The sequence below is a fragment of the Phalacrocorax aristotelis genome, chromosome 1 (genome assembly GCF_949628215.1).
Source record: "Phalacrocorax aristotelis chromosome 1, bGulAri2.1, whole genome shotgun sequence".
NCBI classification, from domain to species: Eukaryota; Metazoa; Chordata; class Aves; order Suliformes; family Phalacrocoracidae; genus Phalacrocorax; species Phalacrocorax aristotelis.
In genome coordinates, this window is record NC_134276.1 from 101844630 (window position 1) to 101858159 (window position 13530).

Consider the following 13530-nt stretch of genomic DNA (forward strand, 5'->3'; position numbering starts at 1 on the left):
TTTTTTCAGAGTGTGTCCTCTGGTATGCTGTAAGATATTTCTGTCATGACAATTTCCATGTCTTGAGAGAGACAGTTTTCTCTGTGAGAATGCACACAGAATGGGAAACGTTTTGTCTGAGTTTCATTTTCATTGTGGTTTGCTTAGGCTTTAATATGTACGTCAATTCTGGCAATATGTTGTTTTCTCTGTTCCTCATTTAAAGTCAGAAATGTCAGCCTGCAAAATGTAATGCAGTAATTGCACAGAGAGCAGCTACTGTCTTACAAAAGCTCCTTTTCCCTCTTGATTAGGCTGGTAGTGTCCTGTACAGCAATTTCCTCCCCAGGCTTGCGGGCTGGTATATGTCGGGCCCAGCGCTGCCTGAGCATTCCTTCCCCAGTCTCCTTCAAAAGCCCTGTTGTGTGGCATGGCTGGATGCTCTTCAATAAATCAGCTCAGGACTCACTCCTGAAACTAACTGTGAGACACTTGGCCATCGCTGTGTTCAGTGTTGCTCTGGAAATGAAGGTGTTATTGGTCAAGTATTAAGAAGGCGGCAACCTGTGCTCCTGATTAACCTGATGAACTTTATGTACCTGAAGCTGAGTTTCTCATGTAGCAAGATAATCCTTCACCTTAAGAAAGTGCATAGGACTCAGGACTCCAGTTTCTCTGGTGGCTCTGAGGTGCTTTGTTATATGTGGGGAAGAGTGAATTCCAAGTGCAGTTGTCCCATTATGGGTTTTAGAGAGTGAAAACCGAAGCAAAAAGCAGCGAGGCTATCTGTGTGTCTAACTGGGGCAGCAGGTAAGAAAAGCCCTCAGTGTTAGTGCTGCCTTTTGGATGTCAAAGCAGCCCTGGAATGCTTTCTCCGATGTCAGGAGAAGCATGTGTCTTGGCCACTGATCTGAAGTCTTTTTAAGGGAAATGCTCTAGTCTGGAAAATTATTCTACTGCTTCACAGACATATTTGTGAAATCAGAACATCGCCATGTAGGACATTATTTCATCTCTGCATACCTTCAGACTTCCCCCTAGATCATTTCGGGAACACTTCGGACAATGCAGAAGCATCTGAGGAGGCCAAAAGAGGGCAGGGAGACAGAGAGGAACGCCACTTCCCAAGCCAGAGTGAAAACAGTGGTCCTATTCCAGACATGCTGCTAGCCTGAAGGAAAGATGGAAGGAGGCACTCAGTTTTATCCTCTTTCCCACTCCTGGGTGAGGTGCAACCAGCTGTTGCATTCACACTCTTTGGGGAATGCAGTGCATGTTTTAATTCATCATGGGCTGCTTCTCTGGGAGATCAGGTCAAGAGAGGGGAGGGGATCAGTGAAGCAACTCCCAGACAAAGTTTTCAAACGATCAAAGCACAAAGACTTCCTTGAAAAGCTCCTCATTAGAGAGTTATTTGAAACTTAGCTTGTCCATGTAAGTAATGGATGGAAAACTCCTTACCAATTCTTTCAATGCAGCTTGCAAGAAGAAAAAAAATCCCTCATAGCTAACTCGTGTTCCTTTAAGAGGGGTTTCCTATCAAATCCCTTGTGAGCCCAGTTGCTGAAGGCAGCAGATTCCAGAAAAACTTCTTTTACCAATGGATACAATTCATCCTCTTGAAAAAAAAAACAACCAACACTGGTTGTCCTGACTGTGTAGGTGGGTGAGAAAATGTTAACAGCTGTGCTCACGAATCCTCACTGGAGGAGCAAGCTGCCAAAAATACTTGTACTGTGAACAACTGTTCTAAATTTGGTTACCTGCTTTATATTACTCAGTAGCCAGGCCCTCTTCTTCTCTTATCCTATTAGATACGTAAAGCACAAACACAAACTCCATTCTATCAAAGACAGATGATTCCACAAGCTGTCATCTGTAACCCAGGGAATGGCAGCGTTTGCCATGCAATCAAGGGCTTGCAGCGTTTTTGACAAATGAGGAGGAAGCAACTTATTTGGTGCTCGGGGAGGCTCTGATGACAGTCATGTGGGAGAGGGTGACTGGCCCTGCTGCCCAGCAAGGAGGGGCACAGAGGGCTGAGGCACTCTGTCCTCCCTGAGACTGGAGCCTCTGATCCTGCTCCTCCATCCCTGCAGGAGCAGGGAGAAGTGGTGGGCTGCCGCCTCACCCTGCAGACCCCCTACTGCCAGGGGAATGCAGACACCCCCATCTTGGTCCTTGGGTTGTTGTGTGACAGGTCAAGCATGCTCAAATACACCCCTTCTGGCTGAGCTGGAGGTCTAGTGCCAGAATGAAGAGGGTTTGTCTTCTTCCTGATGGAGGAGGACACTTCTACCTTACCCCCTACTGAAAGGTGGCAAGATACCCTCCGATTCATTACCCAGAGCACTTCCATTTTACTGCTGCCCAGTGCCCTCTGGTTTGTAACCAGGACTTCTACCATAGCTGGCTGCGAACGAGCTCCAGCAGAGATGGTTTGGTATGGGGGTATCACCACAGTGCATGGTACGCTGCATGCTCATATTTGACTGGGAATCCCCCTCACGTCACTGTACAGCACTACCAGTACTAAGGGATTGCTGAGTTCCCAGCAAAACATAGCTTTTTCCCTTTGCCACTGAAACACAGTAACTGCTTTTGCTTATGGACTGCATCTTTGGCCTGCCATTATTATTTTTTTTTAATGTAGCCTGCAATTTTCTGGATGAAATGCTTTGCACTCAATTAACTGTAGATGCAATTTAATGAGTAGGCCAAACGGTGGTAGTCAGGCACATAACTAACATCTAGAATGTGCAGGATTAGAGGCTTAGTTAAGACCCCTTAATTAAAACGAGGTCATTCAGTCCTCCCTTCTCTCTCCATGCAGATGATGTATGTTTAATACTGAGCACTTGCTGATATGTTATTAGGACCACATAAGCTGTCTATTAAGTACCAGGGAAATTGTGGCTTTGATGTGTCAGGTACCTAATGAAGATGAAATTCAGGCTGGGAGCAGTATCATGTCAGAGTGCAGAAAAGATCTTTCTGCAAGTTTTGCTCAGTCTTTCATATAAAGATCATTGTTTCAGTAAAAAATCCTGTCAGTAAACTCTCTAGGATGGCACAGAAGGTGCCCATTTAAGGAGCACCACATACTCCTTAATCCACATACTCTGGATCTCAGTGACTGCTTGCAGGACCCTTGAGTGTCTCTCATCCCTCCATAAAGCTGCTTGGGGATTGCTCTGTTGTTGGCACATTTCTCAAATGAAATCTGGAACTGTTCTTCCAAAGTCCGTAGCATTCTTGGCTAGTGATTGGTAGCCAACATTGTCCTAAATAGAGTCCAACTTGGCAAACACTGTTTTTCCCATTTAAATTTATTATTTCTTTCTGGAGATGGAATTTGTCCCATCTCTGGAGTAAAGCAGGGTGGGCAGGTATTGTCCTCTCCTACCTAGCTGTCTGGAAGGCAGATATTCCCCCTGAACTTGTCATCCAGGCTCCCTCTGTTGTCAACGAGAAGGAATAAGCATGGACAATTTGTCTCACCTGTCCAGGGCACCTGGCTTGGGTCGGCGTAAATTGTCCCCCAGCAGAGTCTTTCCCTCCCTCCCGCTCCCCAGGAGGGGACCTGGACTGTACATGTAGCTTTGAACATTAGGTCAAATGTTGGCTAAAGTGCTGTGTACTGAAGCAGATCAGCAGGGCATAGAGACCTTCCTGCTGGGACAGCCTGGCCATGCCCTGGTTATTCCACCTGGCAAGGGGAGCAGCTGGGGCTGCCGCGGCCTCTGCCTCAGGCTGATAGTCCTGGCCAGGAAGCTGTGCCTCTGGTCCCAGAGCAGGAGGCAATGAATCTCATAGTATCTCTGTGAGAACAGTGACATTTTGGTTAGGGCTTCACGTCTATTAGTCACTTCTGGCAGGGTAGGAAATGTGTGTGCGTGTGTGCAGGAGAGGACAAGAAGAAAATTCAGTCATTGTTCAGTGTTATAAAATTACCATGTGGTGCTCAGAAAATGCTCATACTGCAAAACTCTCAGACTTGTACCAACTTATCAGCCAATGCAGTGGCAGTATCAGTCTGATAGCCAACCTGCTTCTGATATGCATCAGGAAATAACTCTTCTGACACTGGTAGGTTTGTGCCATGCTGATGATGCTGGGGCTGATAAAAGCCATGCAACATGCACAAAAAAACCCCAGTGTGATTGGTGCAGGTCATCAGGTCTTACAGCATTGCAAGTTAGACCAGTGGCTACATCTCTGTGATACTCTGTGCCTGAGTGCAGTGGTTTGGCTTTGGGTCTCCAGATGCTTGATCCTCAACTGTGTCTGAGCTGCACTTAGTTCACCTTGGGGACTGGAGGAATAATAGCTCTGTGTTACATTTACGCCTCCCTGCCTTCTGAATCCCAGCCTTTAGGCTGATCTAGTTTATACTTGTATGCTTCTACCCTTAGAAAGGTATTCCAGCATCTGGGGATGCTGCCCGTATTTTTTGGTCCCAGGCTATGTCCTGGCAGGCAGTGGCCTCTTAGTGAGTACCCAGACTGAGCCTGGGCATGCCTTCACATGGGAAAGACTCCCACACGCTCTGGAGACATCTTTAGGACCACTTTGCCCAGCAGTCTTGGTAAATGTCTGGCCTGCAGGAGCCAAATGCAACCTGCATATTAGGTATGTACGGGAAAACCTTGCATTATGAGTGTATATGTAAGGAAGCAGACAGGTTGTCACTTTCCTAATCCAGTACCTGTGAATGAAAATAAATGACCAGTCAATGACTGGTACATTGACTCTGTACCAGTGTCAATGAAAATAAATGGCAAGAGGGTAATCTGTCCACATATGTAGATGTATATAATCAAGGATGAGCCTGCAGATTACAGGACAGGAGAAGTCTCATCCTGCTGATACTGTTAAGGGGATACCTGTGCCCTGCACTTGGATTTGGGAACAAGCAAGGGAGATACAGACAGGCTGTGGGAAATATTAGTCAATGGGCTGAATTTCTTTCAAACTCATACTGGCTCTTAGGCATGAAGGGGATTCTCCTAAGATCATATCAGAGGACTGCAAATAATTTTGTGAGTGCAGAAAGTATCCAGTATTCCTATCAGTGGCCAGGCTGCCAATCTTTGTTAATAAAATCCATGGATACTGTGACAAGTAGTGAAAAAATACAGGTTTTTATTTTCTGTTGCCTGCCCCTCCCTCCTTTTCACTTCTAGGGGAGCTTAGGAACTGCAGAAGCTGCTAAATCTCCATCCTTGGAAGAAGAGCAGGCACAGGCCAGAATTACCATTGCTAACTTTAGAAATTTATTTCTTCCAGCTGAGGGAAAGTACTTTGGCCTGCAGACATCCAGCATGCAAAGGCTTTGGTTTCATTAGTTCATCACTATGTCAAGATCCTACAAGAAAGTCGCGCTACCATTATCTATACAAAATTATTTATATGGGAGAATGAAAAGGGCTTGAAAAGGTAAAGACAGATACATGTTTAGTTTCCTAAATGTCAGAATGAGGCAGCTTCTGTCATGATACTGAAGAAAAATATGTTATTACTCTAGTGGTTTAATTTGTTAAAACTATTTATGTCCACGAGACAGGCATTGTCTTCCTTGATCTTTAAATGATCCTTAATCCCAGAGGAAATAAGAATTAAAGGAATGAAGAATTAAAAAAAAAGAAAGATCTTTCTTTAAAAGATTTTGTTGGAGGGAGTGTCTGTCTGGCCAGTTTCATTACTTGTGCAGGATGAGAAACACTAGTGTTCCTTTGGTAATGAAGGGACATGGGGAGGGATTAAAAACATAAGAATGGAAAAAAATTAAAGTAAAGATTTTATTTTCATTCAAGCACAAAAATCCACAACTGAAATTGTATTTCCACCTCAGCAACCCTTTTATGGGATCTTGGATGCTTAGGGATGTTTGTGTAATTGCTTCTTGTAAATGATCTTCTACTCTGCAACACTTTACAGTAAACCACTTTCCTTTGCCATCTGTTATCCAGTTGTTTTAACCGGGTTTCCAGTTATTTGTATCAGTCATTTACAAGAACCTTTTTAACCTCCATAAAATGAAATAATTGAAGCCTATCTTCTTGACTCCTTTAGCATAGGGTTGATATGTGCTTTAAAACTGAGGGACTCAGGGTTAAAATTTAGTGCCTGATAAAGAACCAGTAATTTATAAAGAAGCACTGAGCAAACTGGCATTGCCAAAATTCTTCTTTCTGAAAGCTCTGAGTATACATGTTTAATTGGAGAAAGTAGTTGGGGGGACCTGCAGATGATTTTTCATCTCTAGGTCACTTTTTGAACATGTGCCATTATCAGCCACTGGCTGGTCAATGTAAATTAATTTAGTGACTAAAAATATGGTTTGTCAAACACAGAGACGCTTCATGCCTTTCCAGAAAGCTGGGTTCAGTGAAAGTGAATTTTCTGGAGACTAGGAGGAGAAGAGTTAAGGTATTCTGCAGTCTGCCTGGTGGTGGGGTTACCTTCAGGCTGTCCCCAGGTGGAGCAGGCTCTGGTGGAGTGTGGCTTTGAGAACTTGAACAGGCATCTGTAGTACAACTTCACAGCAGACAGAGTCATTTTAAGAGTGGCTGAGAGAAGGCAGCCTTTTTCTCCACCTCCCTTTTCTGTTATCTACCAAAACATAAAGGCCTCTGCTGCTCCTCCCTTTCCCCTCACATAGGTGACATTTGCAGTTCAAAAATGACTAGCATGTGGAAGTGCTTACTGTGGCACACATGTATACTGACCAACTCACACGGTGCCAGAAATGGGACTCTGGCCATCTGCATACAAAAGCCACCACGAGAAGCCCTGGATTTCAGGGCAAGAGGAGGAACACGCAGATATTATTGCTGCTGGAGGAGTTGACCCTGCTCTGAAGGACCACAGCACTGGAGCTGCCATACCGCGGGTTCCCCAGGGAAGATGTCCTCAACACAGGCACGCTGCCTGGCACGGTGTCAGGAGAGGTCTGGGCAGAGATCCTGCCTGCCTTCTCAGTGGGAAATGAGAAACACCAACAAGCCGCAGTTGGACACTTTGTGGATGCCATGGAAGGCTGCAGGAAGGAGGTTTGACACAGGGCACTCCAGCCCTCCCTAGCTGCAGTGTGGCCCCTCTCCCAGCCCACACCTGACACCCTGAGACAGGCATGCAAACAACCTCCTGTGCAGCCCATGGGCCTCCCTGCTGCTTTCTCTGTTATGCTGGGGGGTGTCATCCCCTTGAGGAAGGAATGTAGGTGTATCCTCTCCCGTGGACCATTGTGCATGGGGAGTAGCTCCCGTCGTGGAGGAGCAAGGGCTGTACTTGCCCATGATTTCAGGGGGAGTAGAGGGAGGCAAGCTCATCTTGCCTGGCTTGAAGTGCACTGGCATAGTGCGGGCTTGCTTGTTCGTGGGGAAGCGGGAATGTTAATGGGTTTGCTTTCTGCTCGGGAGAGAGAGTGGAAAGGAATAAAAGGCCAGCAGGAGGGAGAGAAAGAAACCCAGTGCAATTACAGGGTGACAAGTAAAGCAAAGGAAAAATCAACATGAAGACAGTGTTAGAAAAGAAAGTGAACAAAGAGGAAAAAAGGATCTAATAAGAAATTAAATATAGTGCCTATACTGTGTCCTGGGTACAGGCTGCATGGAGGGGGTGCTTCGTAATTCATACAGCAGGCTTCCTTTCAGCTAGGAAAACAGATTCCTTTCTTTTAAAATTGGATAATAGTTTAAATAACATGGATTGCAATTACAGGCAATAAAAGCATTCACAAACTGAAGTTTGCCCTGTGGGTCATGGGGAGGCCAGGCCCAGCAGCAGGGACCCCTAGGCTCTCGCCGCTGCTGCTAGGCCTCTCCAGGGCTGGCAGCTGCCATCATCACCAGGTTTATCACACCCTATTTCTCTACAAATAACCAAACAAACATGGCCATCCCCAAGAAGTGGTGGCATCTCTGCCCAGTTGAGTTTCATCTCAGCTATAGAGGCAATGGAGCTGGTATCAAAACTCCATGAACAAAGAATGAAATCAGGTTCCAAATGCTCTGGGTACTTGTAAAAATAAGAACAATCTTCAGTGTAAAAGCAAAGTAGTCAGTACTTTTTTTTATTTTAACCAAGCTGACATTTATCAGAACATTTTGAGAGCCTCCGATGGTAATGAAATACATTAAGAAAGTGAGCATCCCAGTGGCAGTTCAGATGTCCTTATAAGAACGCCTCACCCCCAAGGGATGCTATCGTGCTTGTGTACATGCAACACCAAATTGAATATTTGGTAGGTGAACTTCCAGATGCCTGAAGTGAATAGGAGGCTTGCTATTGACGTCAGTGGAGCTAGAGTTTCACTCAGTAACTGGTGGCAGACATTGTGAAATGTTTTCTAACTGCATTTTGTTGTTAAACATGACCAACTTTTCTCTGTCTGTGCGTGGCTCCCCTTTGCTCTGCCCCTGGCCATCATATATGAGCTGTGTCCTGCAGCCTTTACTCCAGAGCAGGGCAACCCTCCCCCTTCCCATGGTGCTGAGTCAACGCTTAACAGGGGCATTACTGTCCTTCAGGATGTGTTATGCAGATTATTTTACTATGAAAATTCATAATTTGGGAAGAGCATATGGTTCTGATTCAAACTGGAGTCTGCATTTGATCCTGATGTAAACAGACCAGCTTTGGACTCAGAGACTCCCACCATTTGGCAAATAGCAAATATTTTGGATACCTTCCAGCTCTCCTGGGAGTGTATGGGAGTCTTGCCATTGATTTCAATAGTAGCAGGCTCTAGTGAAATAGAATATTATAGAAAATAAGATATCCCTGTAATCCTTCAAATTTAGCTGTTCAATGGGAAAAAATCAGAGGGGCAAATGGAAAGAACTGAGCAGGAAAAGCACTAAAAGACCAGAAGGGGAGAGGCAATGGAGCGTGGCAGAAAAGAAGAAAGTGCAGAAAAGTAAGAAAGAAAATTGGCAGGGGAGAAATATGAGGGAAGAGAGGAACACAAACAGATAATATTTTAAAAAATTACAGGAGAAAAGCAGAACCCAGAGACAGAGCAAAGAACTATACTTTTTGGTGGGTGTGGAGAGAGAAAGAAAGAGGAAGTAAGGCAGAGGGAGTCCCAGGTCTGATGCAGCCAGATAAATGTTAAACACATATTTATGCACGAGTAGTGCACTGACAGGCCTGGAGTTAAGCACGTACTTAAATGCCTTGCAGAGCAGCGACAAAATAAAAATATGCAGAGGAGGGAGAAGGTCAGAAGGGAAGGAACACAATCCAGCACTTTTAAAGAAAAAGTGTCTACAAGAAAGAAGGGAACAAAGACATCTCTCCCATCCCTCTGGGCAGGGTGGGTGGAGGGAAAAATAGAAGAGGAAAGGGCTCTGTTTTTAACTATATTAGGAAAGTTTCTGATCTCTTTATAGGTGTTCAGACCCCTAAGCTTTATTTGAACCTACACCCCAACAGCAAATAAGTCTTGGGAAGATGGGTTTTATTGGATTAAGAGTTGTTCTTAGATTGGTTTTACCTTGAGACTGCTAAAGCGAACAAATATCTTCTGCCTATTTCCTACTTTGTGGTGTTGTGTTGGTATGTTGTTGGCTCTTGCCAATTGTATCAATCAGAGCTAAGTCCTTGCAAAGTCCTTTGTTGTTTCTTCTTGCGCCCATGAGCAGGCTTTGGTGATGCCTACCGACCAGAGCTGCAAGGCAGATTGGAAGAGACAAGGTGGTGGCCAGTTCTGGTTCCTTTTCTCGTGTGGGTTAATGGAAAGTTGGTAATCTATAGCTGAGACCAAGCAGATTTGCAAGCTGCATGGGATTTTCTGACTACAAATGCACTCATGAATTTCACAACCTGTTGGCTCTGTTGAGGAGTGCTACAACTGTGCCTTTTCTGTGCTGGCTTCATGAGAAAAAAGTAGAAAGCATAAGCTCCTTCCTTTTTTGTTTTAAAGCAATATCAGCCACAGTACATGTTTCCCATCTTTATCAGCAGCTGTGTCTTACTTAGTTCTGTATTCTGGAAAAACCTTACCAAACTATATTATAAATTGATTAAGCAGAAACAAATTGTGAGAACCTGGGAACTGCAGGGTATAACCTCCACTGAGCTATTCTACAAAAAAAAAAATCTAGCTTCCCACTAGTAGCATGAATGTTATTCTTAATAACTGCTTGAAATTTCCACATACTCATAAAATTCCTTTAAAAAAAGACTCATTAGAAACACTGCGGAAATGGATTTAAAACAAAACAATTTTTCTCCACACCTCTGGGCTGACATTTCTTGGCAGCTGAAATTTCAAGCACTTTCAGCAGAGTTAACAGAAAAGAAAACTAACTCTTTGTATATTCAAAGAGCAAATCCTTATTTCACTAGACTGTTGCAGTAAAGACCATCTCTATTGCCTTGGAGATGAGGGTACAGACACCCCCTCATCCAACTAATCTGCCTGGCAATTATGAGCCAAGACTCGTTAACTTTTCAAGTGAGGTCATCTTTCTCTGAAAAAAAAAAAAAAAGAAATAGAAACCCTTCTCCCTAAACGAAGTCACACCATTCTCTGGGAAACTGACTTCATATTTTTTCCAGCCCCTCATGCATAAGAGCAGCTCTTTGTAATCACCCTGAATGTTACCTCATTATTTTTCTTTGTAGCATCAAAACTCCCCTTCACCATGATGCCTACAGAAAATTTGGCACAGATTAGACCAACCCCATGGTTTACGATCTTGATCTGCATTCTTTGCTATTGTTTTCCCCATCTCTCTGTATCCATCTTCTGTGTGCCTCACAAGTAGACTGAACCATCTCTGTTCAGGACCTTTCTTTTTTTTTTTTGTCTGCTTGCAACTTCTGGGTGCTACATCCATGTGGATGTCTAATCAGAATGATCCCAGCTGTCTAGGTAGAGTTCCACCGAAAGATAAAGTTCTCACCCCAGCATCCATCAGCCATGAATTGTTAATGTATTGACAAGTTACAGTCAGTCTTTTACATGCTGCTAATACAGTATCACACCAGCAGCTAAATCCTATGGGGAAAGACAGCAGTTACTCAAGCTGTGTGATAGGAGGAAGAAAAACTCAACAGCAACAACAAATTGGGCTTTTTGTATTTGTGATGATGTAATTCGTGTATTACCAACTGTAGTGGAGGTACTGGAGCACAGACTACAGTCCTGGCGTAAAGCATGACTGTGGCATTGCCTGTTGGTTCCTGCAGGGGAAAAAGAGCTCTTACTCCCACTGTTGGTAAAAAGGGAAAAGTACTGCTGCAGACAGCTTCACTGGCATATGCCATCGACCCGCAGTTCCTGCCATTAGCACTGGCACATTTCAACTCTGGTGGGTGAGGGATCCGAAGGAGGCCCCAAGAAAGGACAGGAACTCTTGCTCTGTGCAAGGATCTCGTTTCCAGACACCCTGGTTCAGGGTCATGGATTGTCTTACTCTGCCATGAAGACTTCAGCTCAAGAGTTTACACAGATTCAGATAAAATGTTGCAAGAGAGAACCCTGCAGAGGAGCAGAGCAAAGATGATATTGTCTTTTAATGACAGCTGAAGTGGTGATGGTGGATGTTGCTGGCAAAGCAAAGCAATCACTTTTTTTCAGGCTCGAGGAAGGTGCTGTTGCTGTGTGGTGGCTGGTGAATCAGAGGGACTACAGCCATGCACTGGCTTCTGTACATTTCCATTGGGCACATAGGGGAGACACCTAGAGTTGTAATTGCCCACAATCCTGGAAAGAGGTAGCAATTTCCCCTGACATACTGTGTGTTTCTACATCACTGCCAAGGCTGAGACCTGGCCCTCATTCAGGCACTGTAGAGAGGCATCTGAATTGGAAGCTCTGAGTCCCTCTCTAGATATGCATCCCTCATGTATGTGATCCATCAAAGTTATGAATTCTCCTGGGGGGGATTTTGCCATCTTTCATGATTTTATGAAAATCTAGCTTAGCACAGTTTGCAACTTAGGTACCCCAGGTAAGCACCTAAGTCCTACAAGTGAAAGTGCTTCAGATGGGAGTGTATATTTAGGGTTCCAGTCTGCTGGCTAGACAGACAACAAGGTTATTTATGAGCAAGATACATACCTATGTGAATCCCCAGAGAAATTAATTTAACATTGATTGGTCTAAAAAGAGAGGGAGATGATAGTCAGGTTGCTTACCTTGGAACAGAGGAGGCTTGACCTTGAGAGCCAGGTACAATGAGCATGCAAACATTGTACACAAGGCAGAAACAATTCCAACAGCAGACGCTCAAGAAGAAATCAAGTACAGGGATCTTAAAATGGTAGAGTTAAGGCAACATGCTAGGAGGTAGGAAATGGAAGGGAAAGTTCATGATCTCCTAAAAGAAAAGTGATTTGAGCCTGCGTTTTCCACATTCCCATATATGCTCTAGAGACTAGACAGTGGGGAAAAGGGCCACATTTCTCCCCCTCTGGCCATGTTTTGTGTGAGGCCCGCTCGCACAGATGCACTCATAAAATACTGATGGGATAGGGCCCAGACTTTGAGACCAATTGAGATCACTCAGTTTGTGAATGCCTTCAGTGCTGTTTTATTTGTTGGACTGCTCATTATGGCCAAGAGATAGAAAGTAATGTGTGAGTCCATACATCTATGGTATATGGCTTAGGTATGTAGAAAATTACTGGATGGAAGTGGGATAGCTAATTTAAACAGTCCTACCTTTAGGGTGGCAGCTCAGTGGGAGGTTTAAGGATTTAATTTTGGCATATAAATTATTTTGTGGGGCCTGTGCATCGAATATAAAGGCAGACTCAATGACTTAACAACCTACACATTACACTGACCTTCCTGCTTTGAGCCAAGTAGAGTGAAGTTTAAATTTGCTATACATGCTCATCATTACACTAAATTTGAGTCCTTTGTGCACATATTAAAGAAACTAATAGCAAATATTGATAGCCCCAGTGGTAACTAGATGAAAAAGCAAAAACCTTGGGCGACTGATGAAAGACAAGGACATGGATATAACATGGGAAGAAATACACACCAAACTGTAAGAAGAAAAATCCTAGTTGATTGGTTCCTAATGTAGTAAAACAATTCACCCTGGGACTTGTAAAATAACTGTGAGAGCTTAAAGTGATTCAAATTGGCAGTTCCAGCACAGTCCCAGAGGACACGATGCAATAGCGATGTTTAAAACCTATTGCTGAGTTCCTAGGAAGGCTGAGGAGCCAGTGCAGAGCCACCACAGGGGTTAGGATGTGGGGGCAGGATGTGCACTGGGGCTGGGGAAGGATTGCCTCTCCTCTTAACCTCTCTTCTTTGCACCGTTTATGGGAAGAGTTGAGAAACTTTGTCTCCAGGATACCCAGCATTCCTGCTCCCTCCGGCCTCCCAGGACCCTTGTACAACTCTTGTGCTGTAAAATTTCTTCCATGTGAAGCTGTACTGGAAACCCCTGCAGTGTTTTAAGTATGGGAACTGTTCTTCAAATGACCAAAAACATTCAAAATGGAAGGCCCTTTCTATTGTCTGTGCTCACTACAGTTAGACATGAGAAAAGAAACCAGTCTGGGTCTGCAGGCTTA